The sequence below is a fragment of the Vombatus ursinus genome, unplaced genomic scaffold (assembly GCF_900497805.2).
Source record: "Vombatus ursinus unplaced genomic scaffold, bare-nosed wombat genome assembly UNPS02014822.1, whole genome shotgun sequence".
Lineage (NCBI taxonomy): Eukaryota > Metazoa > Chordata > Mammalia > Diprotodontia > Vombatidae > Vombatus > Vombatus ursinus.
This window is the reverse complement of record NW_020954600.1, coordinates 13,371,171-13,380,511: the sequence shown is the minus strand read 5'-3', so window position 1 is coordinate 13,380,511 and position 9,341 is coordinate 13,371,171. Positions and strand designations below refer to the sequence as shown.

The 9,341-nt window shown below is 38.2% G+C and overlaps 1 long non-coding RNA gene across 1 annotated transcript in view; it reads right to left on the bottom strand.

Annotated features, from left to right (window-relative positions):
* The window catches only part of LOC114024741, a 16,304-nt gene extending 14,753 nt beyond the window's left edge, over nt 1-1,551 (bottom strand). The window contains exon 1 of the long non-coding RNA XR_003566945.1: nt 1,242-1,551. This is a non-coding gene — a long non-coding RNA (uncharacterized LOC114024741). The remainder of the gene's footprint in view (nt 1-1,241) is intronic.
* Between the last annotated feature and the right edge of the window lie 7,790 nt (nt 1,552-9,341).

Here is a 9,341-nt window from a genome sequence, read left to right as displayed (position 1 = left end):
ACACACACACACACACACACACACACACACACACACACACACACAGTAGCTAGATCTCAGAGAAGGCACTAGCATCCAGGGGATAGGTAAAGGGCTCTTGCAGAAGGTAAGATTTGAACTGAAACTCTTAACTGATATCTTCATGATTCTGCGCTCCTTCAGAGATCACAAGGATCACCGGTTTAGTGCTGGCAGGCATTGTAGAGATCACCTGATCCAACCCCCTCATTATATAAATCAGGAAACAGAACCAGACAAAGAAGGAGTGAACTGCCCGAGGCCATAGCTAATTGTATACAATATGAGACCTTCTCAGGACCAATTCTACCTTAGCTTCATGAGATACTAATAGAAATAATTATTAACTACACCTTGAAATGAATAAATGATATTTATGATAAAAAGCATTAATCAAAGGCTTGCTTTGTGCAAAGCACCGGGGTACAAAGAGAGAAATGAGTCCCTGCTCTCAAGGACAGGGGTCCATGTGGTATTAGGGACAGAGAGCACCTGGAGGAGGGTGCAGCTGCTGGGCAGATGACAAGGCCCTGTGGTCCTCAGGGTAGAACAGCAAGCAGATGGCAATGCCTCTTCTTTAATGTCATTCCAAAGAGTAAAACCATATCTGTTTCTGATACTGAACCATTGGACAGACAGGAACTACTGTTTTTGTTTGCACAGTGCCTGATACATACTGGGGGCAGCTAGGTGGTGCCATAGTGCATAGTGCACTGGGCCTGGAGTCAAGAAGACATCTTCCTGAGTTCAAATGTGGCCTGAGACACTTATTACCTGTGTGACCCTGGGCAAGTCATTTCAACCTGGTGGCCTCAGTTTCCTCATCTGTAAAATGAGCTGGAGAAGGAAATGGCAAACCACTTCAGAATCTTTGCTAAGAAAACACACCAAACAGGATCCTGAAGAGTCAGAACAACAATAACTAGCACATAATAAGTACTTAAATGTTTGTCATCTGCCTGCCAAGAGCTTTGGTGGCAAGAACTCTCTTTTCTAGGTCTTTGGGAACTGTGGGTGCTGAGGAGGTGAGGGCTGCAGCCCCTGTACTGGCAGCTGGTCGTTGCATTTCCACAAGGGTCTCATCATTAGCCAGTGGTTTTGGGGTAGAGAGGGAAGGCTTGGCTAGAAGCAGGCTTGATGTGCTGGGTAGCGGTTGTACTACATGCCACTGTCTGTCTCTCCCTCTGTGCGCCCTGTTGCTTTAGCTAGGCTGGCTGACTTACCCCTGAGGTGGCAGCTGGTTGGCATTGGTGACAGGGATGGCCGGTCTCATTCTACCCAGGGTTTACTCCTCTGGCAGATGGTTTGGGGCCTGCCTTGGAAGCAAGGCTGGTGGTTATGAAAGATAAAGTATTAATAGTTCTGAAGTTGACAGCATCAGGCATACTTGGGCACAGATACCACAGTATACTCCCTCTACAAAATGGGCAAGTCTCCACCCAAATACATGGCAGAGAGCAACTCATTGCTTCCCTTAAGCTCTGGGTTTAAGAAATGCAGCAAAGGGGAAAAAATTCTCCATTCCTTTATGCTCATTGAGGGTGGAGGTGAGGATTTTTCACCCCAACCACTCCCATTCCCTTTTTAAAGGCTTGATACTTAGAAAATTATTTGCAATGTAGTCATGACAAGGCATTTTTTTTTTAACTTTGCCCTACAAAGTTAATTAGATAAATGTTTCTGTCCTGTAGGACAGAAACCTTTGTGTTGACTCTTGGCTTCCTTCCCAAGGTCTGGATCTGCCCAGTTCCTCCCCTTTTCCCCTCCATTCCTTCCCCCTACCCAATTCCCCAAGATTGTGACACTCTTATCTAGGCTGGGGTTAGGAATAAAACCAAGCTCTAGGTAAACCTCAGACAAGCTAGGCACTGAATTGCCGGCATATCATGCTGCCCCACAGCAATAGCTAGCAACAGCTTTCATAGCCCTACCTTCAAAGATCCAGTTAAACTCGAAAATCTGAATCAGGCAATCCAGTGGTTTAGATTCATGACATTCGGGGTGGAGAAGTGTCTCGAGGTAGTCAATTCATGCTATTGGTTCGGCCCAGCCAACAGAGGAATGGACCAGTTTTTTTTTTTTCCTAAATTCATTTTTGTTTTATTTTCAAGTTAAAATTTTCTCCTTCCACCTCCCCTCTCCCCATTGAGAAATTAAGAAAAACAAAATCTGTTACAAATGTTTAGTCAAGCAAAACACGACTTTTTTTTTTCTTTTGCTAATTAAGTCACTGCCTAATACTTTAGAATGAGAAAAGCTCCCAATGATATTCTCCATTGAATAAGACATGTATTTTTGGATGTGGCCAATGCAGAAATTTATTTTGTTTTATTATGCATATTTCTTACAAGAGTCTTTTTTTCTTTTTTTTTTCCAATTTGAGGATAGGTGTGAGTGAAAGAGGAGCTGGGGAGGAGGTAGCCACCCCCCCCCCAAAAAAGGAAAAAGGAAATGGAGTCATTTAAGCTTTTTTTGGGGGGGGGTGAGGCAATTGGGGTTAAGTGACTTGCCCAAGGTCACACAGCTAGTGCGTGTCAAGTGTTTGGTCTGAGGCTGGATTTGAACTCAGGTCCTCCTGACTTCAGGGCCAGTGCTCTCTCCACTGTGCCACCTAGCTGCCCCAACTTTTTTCTTTTTTTAAGTATTTTATTTTTCCCCAGTTATACATAAAAACAATTTTAACATTTGTTTTTTTTTTTAATTTTGAATTCCAAATTCTCTCTCTCCCCTCTCCTTGAGAAGGCAAGTAATTTGATATAGGTTATATATGTGCAGTCATGTGAAACATATTTTTATATTAGCCATGCTATGAAAGAAAACACAAACCAAAAGGAAAAAAAAAAACAAGAAAAATAAAGTTAAAAAATAGTATGCTTCATGGGCAACTAGGTGGCACAGTGGATAGAGTACTGGCCCAGAAGTCAGGAGGACCTGACTTCAAATCCAGCCTCAGACCAAACATGACTTACTAGCTGTGTGACCCTGGGCAAGTCACTTAACCCCAATTGCCTAAAAAAAATTTTTTTAAGAAAATAGTATGCTTCAATCTGCAATCAGACTCCATCAGTTCTTTCTCTGGAAGTGGATAGCATTTTTCATCATGAGTCCTTCAGAATTATCTTGGATCATTGTATTGCTGAAAATAGCCAAGTCATTCATAGTACAATATTGCTGTTACTGTGTACAATGTTTTCCTGGTTGTGCTCATTTCACTTTGCATCAGTTCGTGTAAGTCTTTCTAGGTTTTTCTGAAAGCATCTTGCTTGTCATTTCTTAGAGCATAATAGTATTCTATCACAATCATATGCCACAAATTGTTCAGCCATTCCCCAATTGATAGGCATCCCCTCAAATTCCAATTCTTTGCCCCCACAAAAAGAGATGCTATAAATATTTTTGTACATATAGGTCCTTTTCCTTTTTTTAAATCTCTTTGGAGATTTAAAGGCCTAGTATTGCTGGGTCAAAGGGTATACACAGTTTTATATCCCTTCGGGCATAATTCCTGGTTGCCTCCCAGAATGGTTCAAACAGTTCACAACTCTACCAACAATGCATTAGTGTCTCAGTTTTCCCATATCCCCTCCAACATTTGTCATTTTCCTTTTCTGTCATATTAGCCTAATAGGTGTGAGGTAGTACCTCAGAGTTGTTTTAATTTGCTTTCTCCAATCAATAGTGATTTAGAGCATTTTTTCATGTGATTATACATAGCTTTGATTTCTTCATCTGAAAACTTCATATCCTTTGACCAATTATCAATTGAGGAATGATTTGTATTCTTATAAATTTAACTTGTTCTCTACGTATTTGAGAAATGCTATTATTAGAGATACTTACTGTAAAAGTTTTTTTCGTAGTTATGATTACTGCATATTTTCCTTCATCTTATTTTTCCCCTGTTTATCCCACTCTCTCTCTCTCTCTCCTTTCACCCTCAAAAGTGGTTTGTTTCTAACTACACCTCCCTTAATCGACCCTCCCTGCTATCAGCCACCCTCCCTTCTCTTATCTCCTTCCCCTCCTAACTTCTTGTAGGATAAGATAGATTTCTATTTTTTTTTAAAGCACAGAAGAAAACAGAAAGAAGATTAAAAAGAATCACAGACAAGCAGGACAACTTTGAACGTTCTATGTTGAAATTTATTATATAATTAAAAAGAAAAGCAAGCTGTACACAATAGAGAGCTGCAGTTTCTTGTAAAGCCCTCAGTCCATTCTACTATACATATACATATACATAGAAATATAAATTGAAATGCCCATTTTATTTGGTGTTTATGATATTCAGAATTTAAAAACTATTTTAAAGAATTCTGTATTTAGAAGAGGGTGGGGAGGGAGGAAATGAGAGAATTTGGAACTCATAGTTTTAAAAAAAGTGTTAAAAATTGTTTTTACATGTAATTGGGGGAAAATAAACACTAAATAAATAAAAAACAAAAAAAATTCTGTATTCATAAAATAGTTTTTACTTATAAAGGCCCAAAGTTTTCATGATATTTCCATGATTTCTATGGGCTTTTCCAGCTTTAGGTCCTATGTTCCTAAAGAAAGGTTGGGAATCATTGCACCACTTTTCTCACACAGCCTCTGCTGCCTCCTCCTGACCACACCCTCCTTTTTAAAGACCTGTAGACACTCTTGGAATGGGAATTTCCAAAAAGCCTGTGGGTTTTTCATCAAAAGTCAGGAGTGGAAAATGTGATCATTATTCTCCTGTATTAAGTACTCACTCCTTGACTCATAGCTATGAACAGAGATGAGGTTCAGCAACAAAACTCTTTACCCCCATTAATTCATCTGGATCACACTGACTTTGTGTAGGGCAGGATATTACTCAATCTCTTTGGTGAATTAATAATCAATATAATAATAAATATTTGTTATATATACTGTAGTAGTATAATAAGTAATGCAAAATAATAGTTTCATTTAACAGAAATTAAATATAAACTATAATAAACACTACATATTTGTTACTAGGAATATATTATATTTATAGATTTTATATTTAGAACTCCATTGTCTGTTTATATATTTAGAAATATATTATGTAAATAATATATTTGTAATATAGAGATGTTATATAAATAATGTTTATAATATATTTAGAGATGTAAATATATTGACAAAATATATTTGTAGAAAATTTATTTAGAAATATATTATATAAATAATATATTTATATAAACTATATTTAGAAATATATTATTTAATAATACATATATAAACACATCACAATTATATGTAAATAGAATAAATATTATAAAAAATATTATTAAAGATGTTTTAAAGATATGTGATCATTAAGCAAGGAAGAATATTTGTGCAATCAATGATCCATGGACAATTCTTAAAAGTAATCATATTTATTCTAGGAAGGCATTGTTATATATTAGAAAGAGAATTAGTTTGGGAGTCAGAAGATGTGGGTTCACATCTCTCTCTGGCAAGGTTTCCAGAAGGTGACTGATTACTTCTCCTCTCAGGTTTCTCTGGATCTATATTAATTGTGTGTGTGTGTGTGTGTGTGTGTGTGTGTGTGTGTGTTGGGGTGGGGTTTATACCCAACATTATATCAAAGAGAACATCCTCGAAATTACAGTTATCTAAAAGTGGAATGGCAGAATGAGCTGTCTGAAGACTTGGTGGGTCCTGCCTCCTTGGAATCTTCAAGTAGAGATTGGACAACACCTTGCTGACTTTTTTTTATAATGGGACTTCTTTTTGTTTATAGGTTGGACTAAATGGTCACAATTGCCATTTCCATCTCTCACATTCTATGGTTCTTTGCTATACTATGACTACTTATCCATTGGGGAATGGCTCTTGGTTTTATTTATAACCTTCAGCTCAAAGTCTATTTGCATAAGACTTTTTCCATTGGTGGAGATTGTTACTCAATGCTCTAAGCTCGAGTGAGGGGTAGAGTTAGCAAATTTGTATCAATTCCCTATATGTATTGATTATCAAGCTTTTGTCAGTGATATTTGATGCAAAGCTTTTTTTCCCACTCCACAATTTATCTTCTTTTTTGTGTTTATTACTTTCATTCAAAAGCTGTTTAATTTTCTGTAACCCCAATTGTCCATTTTGTCTTTCACGATCATCTCTCTCTCTTTTGAAAGATGTTATCTCCTTCTGTTCCCCTTCCCTTTTCTCTTCTGTACTATCTCTTTTGACTGTTTATCTGCAATGTTAAAGACAGGGCTCAGAGATAATGAGTGAAGAAGAAAAAGTCATTATAAATACAGGTAGTTAGTTCCCAACTTAGTTGAGGTCCTAGACCCTACACTCATAACTTGAGGGACTGGATCAGAAGAGACCATGTCTTTCATGTGAGTACTGATTAAAGAATCTAGGGATGTTTAGCAAGGAGAATAGACAATTTAGGTAAGAGGAATTAGATTTTTTTGGCCATGAAGCATAGGAGCAATTGATGGCATCATCATCGATACCTATTGATTATTAATTTATTAATAAATATAATCATCATTATTACTGATGATGATGGTAGACTTTTGTATGGTGCTGTGAATTTAGCAAAGTGCTTTACAAAGTGTGATGCATACATTATCTCATCTGTGTTTCATGACAACCCTGTGAGGTAGGTGATTTACAGTTTACAAGTGAGGAAACTGAGGCTCCCAGAGATTAAGTGTTTTGACACAACTCAAAAGTGTCATGGGTGTAATTCAAGCCCAGCTCTCTCTTGATTCTCCAGAGAAGCAGATTTTGGCTCAATGTCAGGAAAAAACTTCTTGATTATTAAAGCCTTCCAAAAATAGAACTACCTCAGGAGGTTATGGGTTCCTTCCCCACTGGAAATTTTCAAGAAGAGTGAATTGGTCTTTGTCAGCAATGCTATAGAAGGGATTCTTCTAGGTGATGTGGTGGTTAGAAGCCAGGAAGACCTGAGTTCAAATTTGGCCTCAGACACTTACTAGTTGTGTGATCCTGGTCTGGTCAGTGAACCTCTGTCTACCTCAGTTTCTTCATGTGTAAAGTAAGGATAATAATAGCACCTACTTCACAAGGTTATTGTGAGGATTAAATGAGATAATATTTGTAAAGTGCTTTGCAAACCTTAAAGCGTTCTATAAATGCTAGCTTTTATTAATTATTATTATTACCATTTTTAGCAAGAGCAGATGAGAAGTGTAAGTATACTCTGGCCCATGTGAAATGTTTTGACTAGAACAGTGCTCCTCCTCATGTGAATAATTAACTTTTAGAATCAATGGTCTTGTCATCTTGATGGTAATTTATAAACAACACCAGGAGTGATGAGTGTTGATCAAAATATCATGTACTGGGTTATAGAAGAGAGAGTCTGAAGGAGAGGAAAATAAGATCTGCACTCTGTGACCCTGGGCAAGTCACTTCACCCTGTTTGCCTCAGTTTCTTCATTTGTAAAATAAGCTGGAGAAGGAAATGGCAAACTATTCCAGTACGTCTGCTGAGAAAACCCCAAATGGGGTCATGAAGAGTCGGACATAACTGAAATGATCGAGCAATGACAAGCTTGTAAATATACCTGTGGCTTCCCGCTTTCATGCACCTGTATGTGGCCATCAGGAAATTCCAGTGCGAAGCCCTGATCTAGTCCTATCCTTTCTTCCCTCCTTCACCTTCCTCTTCTTGTGTGACTTGTTCACATGCTTGGATTTTCAGGGAGCTGCAAGGGAGGTTGAGAAATCCTTAAAGATCATTCTTGGGAGGTTTCTCTGTATTTCTCAATGTTAGTCTCCAAGGAAACTTGGAGATACCAAAGATTCTTTAAAGAAAGTTATAACTCATTATGCTGGGTCCCCACCCACCTACCTTTTGTCATTCCTCTTGTTCATTGGGCATCGACAGCCACCAATTTCAGGCTTTCTTGCACGCCATTAATTAAGTATTCCTCTTGTGAAATCCAGAGGGGAGTTTTTTCTGTGCTCACTTATTAATTTCATCCTGTTTTTCTCTCAAGTGTTTGGTAAAACTGGTGATCTGGATGACTACGCATTTCTTGAGTTTTGTTATGGGAGAAAGATAAAGAGGTGCCCTTTCTGATCCACCACATAATTCTCCCCCAGAATTCTCTAACAAGGACCACATCTTCCAGCCAGACTGGTCTCTTTCCTGCCCCCATCACACTCATTTCCATCTCCAAGCTTTGGCTTGTCTTCATCTTCTCTCCATCCCCCAACCGCCCAAACAATAAAGCTTTTTCCTACTTTCTTTTGCCTCTTCAAATCCTACTCATTCTTCCAGGCCCAACTCCAGCTTTGCATCTTTCATGAAATCATAGTTGCCCATTCCAGTCCACAGTGATTTTCTCATCCTTTGAACTGCCATAACACTATTCATGGCTGTGGGTGGGGGGGGGAGCATTTAGCCTTATTTGATTTTGTATGTCAAGCATTCATTCCTTCTGGGAGCATTTCTTTAGGACCTTCTATATGTCAAATACTATAATGGGCCCTAGAAGAGAGAAAAAGTTTAAATAAAACACAATCCCTGCCATCTTTGAGCTTATAGTCTAGTAAGGAAATAAGACAAAAAACACAAATAACTATAATGCACATATAAATCAATCGATAATCATTAAGCATCTACTAAGTGGCAGGCACTCTGTGCCAGGCACTTGAAGTACAAAAACAAGAACAAAATAGTCCCTACCCAGTGGACAGAGCACCAGCCCTGGATTCAGGAGGACCTGAGTTCCAATGCAGACTCAGACACATAACACTCACTAGCTGTGTGACCCTGGGCAAGTCATTTAACCCCATTACCTAGCCAAAAAAAATTTTTTTAAAAATTAAAAAAAAAATAGTCCCTACCCTCAAGGAGCTTCTATTCCAATAGGGGAAATAACATGTATATGTATATATGTATATTTAAAAACATATACGTGTGTATATAAATTGCTTTGTATATTTTTGTGTAGTTTTTTTTTTCTGGGAAGGCACTATTAGCTGGGGAAATCAGGAAAGACTTTATGTAGAAGGTGATGCTTGAAATGAGTTTTGAAAGAAACAAGGGAATTCTCAGAAAAGGAGATAATTCATTTCAGGCTTGGGGGGGGGGTGGGAAACAACATAGCTGACATTTTGTGGCTGTATGTCCTCAATGGTAAGAACATTCCTACTTTTTTGGTACCCTCCCCAAGACCCAGTTCAGGTCTCTCTATGCCCCTTCTAGAATGAGAACCATTTGAATCGAGATAGACCTTGAAGAGGAGAAATGATGATGAACCAATGAATGAAAACTTCTTTAAAAAAAAAAGTTCTTAGTCTGTGCTAAGCTCTTGGAAAGGTAAGACAGTGTTCTATCC